At 38.8% G+C, this 12,434-nt stretch overlaps 1 protein-coding gene across 1 annotated transcript in view; it reads left to right on the top strand.

Annotated features, from left to right (window-relative positions):
- Nucleotides 1-1,338: 1,338 nt before the first annotated feature.
- slco2b1 (solute carrier organic anion transporter family, member 2B1) overlaps nucleotides 1,339-12,434 on the top strand; it is a 44,829-nt gene continuing 33,733 nt past the window's right edge. The window contains exon 1 of the mRNA XM_010893502.5: nucleotides 1,339-1,479. The gene's annotated coding sequence lies outside the window, so the exon portion shown is untranslated. The remainder of the gene's footprint in view (nucleotides 1,480-12,434) is intronic.

Genomic DNA, 12,434 nt, shown 5'->3' with positions numbered 1-12,434 from the left:
AAGGCCTTTGCAGGTGTTTTGAGTTAACTTGCTGATTAGAGTGTGGCACCAGTTGTCTTCAATATTGAATGTTCAGTGAATTAAAAGACATAAACACTTGAAATATATCAGTTTGTGTGGAATTAATGTATACATTATACAAGTTTCACTTTTTGAATGGAATTAATGAAATAAATCTACTTTTTGATGATATTCTAATTATATGACCAGCACCTGTAAGTAGATCACTGCATTTTATATCAAATGGCCTGAAGGTTTACCCAGTTCCTGCTGACATCTAGTGGATCAAGTGGAACATTTCTCCAGATTCCTAATCCATGTTTGCCCTTCCCCACTGCAATTCAAACATGATTAGGAATTTCTTTCTTCTAAACACATGTTTTTGGTTTGCTTTATCTTCTGCCAAATCTATTGTGTTATACTTTCTTGCATTCATTTATAGGTCCTACAAACTACTGAGTGTGTCCTTTCAAATGGAACCAAACATGTTTCTACTATATTCAGGTCATGAGCTACAAGCATTTAGATTTGGGTACATCATTTTAGGCGGAATTTGACTGTTTTTGCCCATTCCCTAACAGGTTTTAAGCAATATTAAATGTTCATACAAGAACTTAACTTTTAACCAAGGCAAAGCATAACTACTATGCATAACCTGTAAAGCGTGATTTGTTAAAACACTTGTTATGGGTCAAAAAAGTATGCAATCTCAAATACATTTCTTCAGACATGGTCTCACAACTAGCAAAGAGTGGTCATCAAAGTTGTTCTAACTGACATCCACAAAGCCATGTGCTTATACTCTCCCTAGAGGCTGAAACAGCTCATCTGTGTTCAATGAACAGCTCTGCACAACACACAGATTAGGAAATGAACCAATCATTCCAACATGGAATAAACATAATCAAATGTTAGAAAACGAAAGAGGAAAGCTTAACAAAACGGTTATTAGGCTGCTATGGCAACAATAGGGTCAAATTCACATGACAGCTTGACTATGTTATCATAATGCTTAGCTACTTATTAAACAGTTCTACACAGGAGGCACTGTTTAACTTTGTCAAACAGACTTCTAAGGCACACAGATATTGGCCAAAGTACTAACCCTTCAGTAGAAAATGCAGTTATAACAAAAACGAATTGGTGACCATGACATGAATAATGCACACAACATGATGTATCTCAAAAACAGTGAACATGTGGATATTAACAATTGCATACTAAAAATAAAACAGGTTATTTAACATTGTTCCTTTACTGTCAAGCTACCTCCCCTTCCTTCCACATAACCACCCCCACTCTCCTTTTATTTCCTGTGAGAGCAGAGTGGTTCACAGAATTCCTGAGGATTGAACACGCTTTCACTTGTTGAAATAGACTACCTCCTGGGGTAGCTCTTACCCAATAGTTAAATTATCCAACAGTTCTGTCAAGACTGGATACAGACACACTACTCCACCACAGCTCTAGATTTACAGAGTAAGTGACCAACTGTACGGTTCAGTAGTAACCATACAGTTGCTTTTGAATGTGATTTGTTAACTGTACTTGTTACAATTGAAACACTGTGATTTTAACTTGACTTAGTGTGTATAGTTTGTGAAAAGGAATGGTTGAAATAGGTATTTTGTACATTAACCTAACATACAAAATTAAGGTGTTAGCAATACCGCTTATAAAACACATTTTATAAAACTTTTTGTGTATAAAATTGAGGAGTATGAAATAAAGGTTGTTCTTTACATGACCAGTTCAGCTATCAAGGAGAAGCATTTGTTTTTGTTGACATTCCACAGCTGTTGGTTATCTCTCACTTTTCTAATTTCTGCAGATGTGCAGAATATACTCATATACAAACACATAGATGCATGTGTACATCAACACATAAATACATACAGCTGTGCCCATAAGTTAGCATTCCGTTGCAGAAATTGTGAAATTTTGGTATTGATTTTGAAAAGAAATACTGATCATGCAAAAAACAGTCTTTTATTTAAGGATTGTGATCATGTGAAGCCAATCACATAGTTGTCTGGCTCCTTTTTAAATCATAATGATAACAGAAATCACCAAAATGGCCCTGATCAAAAGTTTGCATACCCTTGAATGTTTGGCCTTGTTACAGACACACAAGGTAGCACACACAGGTGTAAATGGCAATTAAAGGCGATTTTACCACACCTATGGCTTTTTAAATTGCAATTAGTGTCTGTGTATAAATACTCAATGAGTTTTTAGCTCTCACGTGGATGCACTGAGCAGACTAGATACTAAGCCATGGGAAGCAGAAAATAACTTTCAAAAGACCTGCGTAGCAAGGTAATGGAACTTTATAAAGATTTTATTTTCAAAGCCTTGCAAATGCTAGTCAGTACTGTTTAATCACTTATTGAGAAGTGGATTCAGGGATCAATTGATAGCAAGCCAAGGTGAAGTAGACCTTGAAAGATTTCAGCCAAAACTACCAGAAGAATTGTTCGGGATACAAAGAAAACCCACAGTTAACCTCATGAGAAATACAGGCTGATCTGGAAAAAGACTGTGTGGTTGTTTCAAAGAGCACAATATGACGATACTTGAACAAAAATTAGCTGCATGGTCAAGTTTCCAGAAAGAAGCCTTTACTGCGCCAATGCCGCAAAAAAGCCTGGTTACAATATGCTCGACAACACCTTGACACACTCTGGCACACTGTAATTTGGAGTGACCATACTAAAATAGAACTTTATGGTCACAACCATAAGCGCTATATTTGGAGAGGGGTCAACAAGGCTTATAGTAAACAGAATACCATCCCCACTGTGAAGCATGATGGTGGCTCACTGATGTTTTTGGGGTGTGTGAGCTCTAAAAGCACAGGGAATCTTGTGAAAATTGATGGCAAGATGAATGCAGCGTGTTATCAGACTTATTTTTCAGGTTCACGATCTTTGTTGGGCCCCAGCAATTACACGCAGGGTTGGGTAGGTTACTGTGTAATCTGTTACAGTTACAGTTAAGTAACCTGTCCACATTTGTAATCAGTAACATAACTTTTGGATACCTTTAACTCAGTAACGTAGTCTATTATTTTCAATGTATTTTTATTACTTTCATATTAAGAGGCATCAGACAAATATGAACGAGCTGCGCAAATGGAGCGCAAGTGGCGCTCCACCAAGTTGGAAGTATTCAGACTAGCCTGGATAGACAGTACACTACAATACCAAAAATCACTCACGTCTGCTCGATCAGCTTATTTCTCCAAACTGATTGAGGTGAACAAAAACAATCCCAAATTTCTCTTCGATACAGTTGCAAAGTTAACAAAAAAGCAAAGCTTAGCAAGTGAAGTGGGTCTTCACTTTAGTTGTAATGAATACATGAACTACTTTGATGAAAAGATCATCACCATTAGAAAACAAATAACTGACTCCTCCTTAAATAGTTATGGTCCTCCAAATCTCAGTTGTCTTGAGAATTTCCTAAACCTCCCTGACCAGGTGTCAATGGGGACACTTGAATTTTTTGATACCGTATTGCTCGACACATTCACTAAATTTGTAAGGAGTTCTAAACCCACAAACTGTCAGCTAGACCCGATTCCTACAAAATTACTTAAGGAGCTATTTCCTGTGCTAGGTCAGCCAATGTTGATCATAATGAATTGCTCCCTTTCCTCCGGATGTGTACCAAACTCACTAAAAATAGCGGAAAGTAAGCCTCTTCTTCTGGATCCCGACATATTAAACAATTATAGGCCAATTTCGAACCTCCCGTTCCTCTCAAAAATCTTTGAAAAATGTGTTTCCCAACAACTGAATGCCTTCCTGAAGACAGATAACATTTATGAAATGCTCCAGTCCTGTTTCAGATCCCATCACAGTACTGAGACTGCACTCGTGAAGGTAACAAATGACCTTCTAATGGCCTCAGACACAGGTTCCACATCCGTCCTGTTGCTTCTTGATCTTAGTGCTGCTTTTGACACTACTGATCACTCCCTTCTCTTAGAGAGACTGGAAACCCATATTGGGCTACATGGACATGTTCTAGCCTGGTTTAAATTTATCTAAAAGATATCAGTTTGTTAGTGTGGATGGCATATCCTCTGACAAGTCGAAGGTATGCTTTGGTGTTACTCAAGGCTCGGTTTTGGGCCTATTATTGTTCTCACTATATATGCTGCCTCTGAGCGATGTAATCCGAAATCACAAGGTAAATTTCCACTGTTATGCTGAAGACACACAGTTCTATATTTCTATGAAGCATGGAGAAGCCCCAAAATTAACTACTTTGGAAGCGTGCGTTTGAGGTATTAGGAAGTGGATGACCAAGAACTTCTTGTTCTTAAACTCAAGAAAATCAGAAATGCTTGTTTTAGGACCCAAGAAACAAAGAGTGTTGTTAGCAGATCTCACTGTGAAACTCAATGGCTGCATGGTCGTACCCCAAGAAACTGTAAGAAACCTTGGCGTTACCCTTGACCCTGACCTCTCCTTTGATGAACAAGAGTTGCTTATTTTCATCTTCGAGACATTGCAAAAATCAGAATAACTAATCCATGTTTTCGTTACTTCTAGACTAGATTACTGCAATGCTCTTCTTTCTGGTTACCCTGTCAAATCAATAAATACATTTCAATTAGTGCTGCACACGGCTGCTAGAATCGTAACTAGAACAAAAAAAATTGAACACATTACTCCTGTACTAACGTCCTTACACTGGCTGCCTGTTGGGGTTAGGGCTATTTTTAAGGTTTTACTGTTAACCTATAAATCAATACATGGACTTGCTCCTACTTACCTTGCTGAAATGATCCAGCCATTCATACCTACATGTAACCTACGATCGCAAGATGCAGGCCTTTTAATTGTTCCTAGAATTTCAAACAGCCGCAGGCAGGGCCTATTCTCATAGAGCTCCACTACTGTGGAATGATCTGCCAATTAAGGTTAGAAATGCAAACTCAGTTTAGACTCTGGATTTAGCCCACTTGCATTTATTAATTATTTCAATTGGACTCTTAATATCTCACAGCCAGAAGAGGACTGGTCACCCCTCTGAGCCTGGGTCCTCTCTAGGTTTCTTCCTAAATTTCGGCCTTCTTAGGGATTTTTTCCTAGCCACTGAAATTCAACACTACTGTTGTTTGCTCCTTGGGGTTTAAGCTCGGGTGTTTCTGACAAAACACTTTGTGACAGCTGCTGTTGTAAAAAGAGCTTTATAAATACATTTGATTGATAATAACTAAGTTATGTCTTGGTGGTCATAGTGACTGTACAGTGACCTCGTTAGACTGTGTAGTTCTGATGGTCCGTCTAATACTTTACATTCTTTCACTAAAGAAACCCAATTCATTACATTTCACAGTGGACATTAGTTCTGATGCTATCTGCTTTATTGAGTTTGGAAGCTTGTTGATCATGACAAGCTTACAGAGGCAACAAAAGACTGGAAAAGTTGTAATCTTGGTGGATTGTAGGAATATCACACAACTAATTAAGTCAATTGTCAACAGGTCAGTAACATGGTTGGGTTTAAAAAAATAATTTCACCACTCTGAAATACTGCGTGGGAAAATAACACAACAATTTAAGAATGTTTCTCAAAATAAAATTGCAAAGAGTTTGGGGATCTCATAATCGATGGTACATAATAAGGGACTGTATCATACCATTAAGTACAAGACGTTCAGTTCGGTACGTGTTGTGATCCAAATGAATATAGTGTAGTTTTAACCATACAAGTTACTTTTTTGTGTGAGAAACTAACATGCTAAACTCAGAGGCAATTCTGTTCCAACAATCCCATTGCAGTTAATCGCCTTCTGCGATGCAGGCTTTCCTCCTAGATTTACAGGTGCTGGTCATAAAATTAGAATATCATCAAAAAGTTGATTTATTTCAGTAATTCCATTAAAAAAGTTCAACTTGTATAATGTATACATTCATTCCACACACACTGATATATTTCAAGTGTTTATTTCTTTTAATTTTGATGATTATAACTGACAACTAATGAAAAGCTGGAGTCAGTGCATCAAAAACCACCACGCACAGACATATGCAAGACATGGGTTTCAGCTGTGGCGCATTCCTTGTGTCAAGCCAATCTTGAACAAGACACCGCGTCAGAAGCGTCTTGCCTGGGCTAAAGACAAAAAGGACTGGACTGCTGCTGAGTTATGTTTATGGAGATGCAGATTTCATTTTCCAACAGCACTTGGCACCTGCACACAGTGCCAAAGCTACCAGTACCTGGTTTAAGGACCATGGTATCCCTGTTCTTAATTGGCCAGCAAACTCGCCTGACCTTAACCCTATAGAAAATCTATGGGGTATTGTGAACAGGAAGATGCGATACACCAGACCCAACAATGCAGAAGAGCTGAAGGCCACTATCAGAGCAACCTGGGCTCTCATAACACCTGAGCAGTGCCACAGACTGATCGACTCCATGTCACGCCGCATTGCTGCAGTAATTCAGGCAAAAGGAGCCCCAACTAAGTATTGAGTGCTATACATGCTCATACTTTTCATGTTCATACTTTCAGTTAGCCAACATTTCTAAAAATATTTTTTTTGTATTGGTTTTAAGTGATATTCTAATTTTCGGAAAGATTGAATTTGGGATTTTCATTAGTTGTCAGTTATAATCATCAAAATTTAAAGAAATAAACACTTGAAATATATCAGTCTGTGTGGAATGAATGAAAATAATATAAAAGTTTCACTTTTTGAATGGAATTACTGACATAAATCAACTTTTTGATGATATTCTAATTATATGACCAGCACCTGTATTTTGTGAATGCGCATTTTACCTGGATGATATATATATATATATATATATATATATATATATATATACACTCACCTAAAGGATTATTAGGAACACCATACTAATACTGTGTTTGACCCCCTTTCGCCTTCAGAACTGCCTTAATTCTACGTGGCATTGATTCAACAAGGTGCTGAAAGCATTCTTTAGAAATGTTGGCCCATATTGATAGGATAGCATCTTGCAGTTGATGGAGATTTGTGGGATGCACATCCAGGGCACGAAGCTCCCGTTCCACCACATCCCAAAGTTGCTCTATTGGGTTGTGATCTGGTGATTGTGGGGGCCATTTCAGTACAGTGAACTCATTGTCATGTTCAAGAAACCAATGTGAAATGATTCGAGCTTTGTGACATGGTGCATTATCCTGCTGGAAGTAGCCATAAGAGGATGTTTACATGGTGGTCATAAAGGGATGGACATGGTCAGAAACAATGCTCAGGTAGGCCGTGGCATTTAAACGATGCCCAATTGGCACTAAGGGGCCTAAAGTGTGCCAAGAAAACATTCCCCACACCATTACACCACCAGCCTGCACAGTGGTAACAAGGCATGATAGATCCATGTTCTCATTCTGTTTACGCCAAATTCTGACTCTACCATCTGAATGTCTCAACAGAAATCGAAACTCATTAGACCAGGCAACATCCTTCCAGTCTTCAACTGTCCAATTTTGGTGAGCTCGTGCAAATTGTAGCCTCTTTTTCCTATTTGTAGTGGAGAGTGGTACCCGGTGGGGTCTTCTGCTGTTGTAGCCCATCCGCCTCAAGGTTGTACATGTTGTGGCTTCACAAATGCTTTGCTGCATACCTCGGTTGTAACGAGTGGTTATTTCAGTCAAAGTTGCTCTTCTATCAGCTTGAATCAGTCGGCCCATTCTCCTCTGACCTCTAGCATCAACAAGGCATTTTCGCCCACAGGACTGCCGCATACTGGATGTTTTTCCCTTTTCACACCATTCTTTGTATACCCTAGAAATGGTTGTGCGTGAAATCCCAGTAAGTGAGCAGATGGTGCCAGATGGGCCGGTCTGAGTATTTCATAAACAACCATGCCATGCTCAAAATTGCTTAAATCACCTTTCTTTCCCATTCTGGCATTCAGTTTGGACTTGTCTTGACCAGGACCACACCCCTAAATGCATTGAAGCAAATGCCATGTGATTGGTTGATTAGATAATTGCATTAATGAGAAATTTAACAGGTGTTCCTAATATTCCTTTAGGTGAGTGTATATATAGCATAAGCATGGAAGCGAAGTTTGTTTACTGTGAGAAACTATAATGGCAGCTTGAAACACAGATGACGAACTGCCATTTCTTCCCTTGTCTACAACAGCATACACTACGAAAACTGCAAAGAAGCTAAATAAGATTTAAACTAGCTCTCTATAGTTAGCAACCAGGAACCATAAGCAAACGTTGCGTTATCAAGGCTAACAATAACATTGAACTCGGAGTAAGCGCTGTTTTGGGAACAAGTAATTATATTTTTTATATTATTATTCTGAACTTCATTCTCTATGGGTCATTGGTGTGGAACCGTTTTCTGACCAGTGCCAAAATGCAGTAATTGTTTTTTTAAAAAATCCTACCTAGTGCAGCTTTAACTACAGTGACAATGGACAAAGTTAATAAATTAAAAGAAATGTTATGTTTTGCATGTCTTTTTCCAACCTACCGAAATCGTACCGAACCTTGACTTAGAAGTTTCGGTATGTACGGAACCGTGACTTTTGCGTACCGTTGCACCCCTATTGGATGACCATGATCTTCAGGACCTCAGGCAGCACTGCATAAAAACAGAGACAATTTTGTAGTGGAAATCACTGCATGGCTTCAGGAACACTTCTGAAAATGTCTGTGAACACAGTATGTCGCTGCATCCACAAATGCAAGTTAAAGCTCTACCATGCAAGAATAAACCATACATAAACAAGATCCAGAACTGCTGCTGCCTTCTCTGGGCCCGAGCTTATTTAAGATGAAATGAGGCAAAGTTGAAAACTGTCCTTTGGTCTTACAATTCAAATTTTTTTTTTTTTTTTGGGAATCATGAAAGCTGTGTTCTCCACAATAAAAAGAAGAGGGCCCATCCGGCTAATTATCAGCGCACAGTGCAAAGGCCAGCATCCATGATGATATAGGGGAAAAGCTCCCCTGGTAGAATCGAGGTGAGGTGAAGCCAGTTGAGCCAGTTGAGCCGGTCCCACTGCACATGGCATGGGTGAATTGCACATCTGTTAAGGCACCATTAATGCTGAACGATATATATACAGGATTTGGAGCAACATATGCCGCCATCTAGACAACATATTTTTCCCGGGAAGGCCAAAGAGCTGTCTAAGGATGTCAGGGACAAGATTGATTGATTGAAGATTGTAGACCTACACAGGGCTGGAGTGGGCTACACAGAGCTGGAATGGGCTGTGCGATTATTCACAAATGGAAGAAAAACAAAAGAACTGTCAATCACCCTCGGTCTGGGGCTCTATGCAAGATCTCACCTTGTGGAGTTGCAATGATCATGAGAATGGTGAGGCTTCAGCCCAGAACTGACAAGATCTTCCCGTGTAATGATCTCAAGGCAGCTGGGACAATAGTCACCAAGAAAAAAACACACTACGGTACTGGTAACACACTACGCCGTGAAGGACTGAAATCCTCAAGAAAGCACATGTTACAGGCCTGTCTGAAGTTTGCCAATGAACATCTGAATGATTCAGAGGAGAACTGGGTGAAAGTGTTGTGGTCAGATGAGACCAAAATCGAGCTCTTTGGCATCAACTCAACTTGTTGTGTTTGGAGGAAGAGTAATGCTGCCTATGACCCCAAGAACACCATCCCCACCGTCAAACATGGAGGTGGAAACATTATGCATTGGGGGTGTTTTTCTGCTAAGGGGACAGGACAACTTCAACACATGAAAGGGACGATGGACAGAGCAATGTACCATCAAATCTTGGGTGAGAATCTGCTTCCCTCAGCCAGGGCATTGAAAATGGGTCGTGGTTAGGTATTCCAGCGTGACAAAGACCCAAAACACACGGCCAAGGCAACAAAGGAGTGAAGAAGCACATTAAGGTCCTGGAGTGGCCTAGCTATAGAAAATCTGTCGAGGGAGCTGAAAATCTACAAGTTGCCAAAAGTCAGCCTCGAAACCTTAATGACTTGGAGAAGATCTGCAAAGAGGAGTGGGCCAAAATCCCTCCTCAGATGTGTGCAAACCTGGTAGCCAACCACAAGAAATGTCTGACCTCTATGATTGCCAACAAGGGTTTTACCACCAAGTACTAAGTCATGTTTTGCAGAGGGGTCGAATACTTATTTCACTCATTAAAATGCCAATCAATTTATAACATTTTTGACATACCTTTTTCTGGATTTTTTTGTTATTGAAAATGAGTGAATGTCTCTCACTGACTGACTGACTGACCGACCGAGCCTTGTTAAATAGCGTAGTGGTTAGGTCCCGCGTTCGCCTCCCGTAACAATCAAAATGTATGAATACTGGCTACAACCCTACATAGCTAGTTAATAGAAAGAACAAGGCTGTGATAAAGAAAATCTGAGTGCTGCCAGCATAATATTCTGCTGCTAATATAACACTAATGAAGCCTCAAATTTCACTTGACGAAAAAGTCAGTTATTGTCACCTATATTGATACAGTAGTTATTGTATGAACGTCATTAACATATGGCTAATAACCTGTTAAAACAGCCAGTGGCAAAAGCCATAAAGTTCATAGATGCTATTTGTGGTTAAGGTTAGCTTAATAAGAAATGTTACTCAGTTTAACACAATGCTTAATGGCATCTAGCCACATATTACTGGCAAATAAGCTTTTAAAACTGCCAATGGCAAAAGTCATACAGTTCATAGATACTATTTGTGGTGGAGGTAAACTTAATAAGAAACGTTATTCAGTTTAACACAATACTTAATGGTGTCTAACAAAATATTCAACCAGGTGGCAAATGTGCAGCCCTGTGGTTAACGGCCTTTCACGTGGGCGACCTGGGTTTGATTCTCCAGAAAGCAACAATGATCAACATTTTTTATTGCAGGACGGCTGAACTAGGCTTGCCTGGTTTCTTGTTTCAAAAGTATCTGTAATCTGATTAAAATATTTCAGCTGCTAACTTAAAGGACTTTCTCCAAAAATGAGTTACTGAATATTAGGGAACATAAACTGGTTTCTATCCCATTTTTTTTTCAAACAAAAATGTTGATCATGCTTGTGTGGTCTTCTGTGCTTAGCTGTTATCATTACAAGCAAGCACAAAAAAGAGTGCTCGTTCCCATTTAACTTGTGGAGATGTACCCCGATGCAAAAACCAATGTTCAAGCAGACACAGGCAATGACTATTGTAAATGACTATTGTAGCTGGAAATGGCACATTTTTACATACATATGCTTACATATATATTTGTAGTGGTCTCTTAATTTAAACCCTTCAGTTCCTCACTCAAAACCTTCCTTTTCGACTTTTTTGGAAAGGAAAGAAAAAGGTGCAAAGGTCTCTTAATTTTTTCCCAGGGCTGTATATACAGGTGCTGGTCATAAAATTTGAATATCATCAAAAAGTTGATTTATTTCAGTAATTCCATTCAAAAAGTGAAACTTTAATATTATATTCATTAATTACACACAGACTGATATATTTCAAATGTTTATTTCTTTTAATTGTGATGATTATAACTGACAACAGCTGAAACCCGTGCATGGTGGTCCTTGAAGCACTGACTCCAGCTGCAGTCCACTCTTTGTGAATCTCCCCCACATTTTTTGAATGGGTTCTGTTTCACAATCCTCTCCAGGATGCGGTTATCCCTATTGCTTGTACACTTTTTTCTACCACATCATTTCTAATGATCACATAGTTAGTACAATTATGTTAGCACAGCTGAAAACTGTTGTGCTGATTAAAGAAGTAATAAAACTTGCCTTTGAGTATCTGGAGCATCAGCAATTGTGGGTTCGATCACAGGCTCAAAATGACCAGTAACAAAGAACTTTGTTCTGAAATTTGTCAGTATATTTTTGTTCTGAGAAATGAAGGCTATTCCATGCGAGAAATTGCCAAGAAAGATCTTGTACAATGTTGTGTACTACTTAATTCACAGAACATGAAGCATAACATTTTCAATGTATTTTATTCAAAAACAAACCACAATAAGATACTCGACAGAATAATGTGAGGTCTTGCTCTCTTTCCTTGAAAAACATTATAGAATAACTCTGCAAAATTGTCTTAGTTCTTTGTTTTTGATGACAACACCATTTCTTGACAAACATATTAGTTACAGTACAGCTGCTGCTGAAAGATCTGGGAGTCTTAGAGACAAAAATTTACTTATCACCACATAGTGCAAGGGTCTAGACAAGCACCATATTGCACTCAAACCTCTGCTCATGCCTATGCATATGTAGATATACTATACTCATACTGTAAATATTTACATACACTGTAAATCCATGTTTAGTATACAGTGGTGAGAACAGGTATTTGATACACTGCCGATTTTGCACATTTTCCCACTTACAAAGCATGTAGAAGTCTGTCATTTTTATCATAGGTACTCTTCAACTGTGAGTGAAGGAATCTAAAA

This window comes from Esox lucius, chromosome 7 (genome assembly GCF_011004845.1).
Source record: "Esox lucius isolate fEsoLuc1 chromosome 7, fEsoLuc1.pri, whole genome shotgun sequence".
Lineage (NCBI taxonomy): Eukaryota > Metazoa > Chordata > Actinopteri > Esociformes > Esocidae > Esox > Esox lucius.
This window is presented reverse-complemented; position numbering and strand designations above follow the sequence as displayed.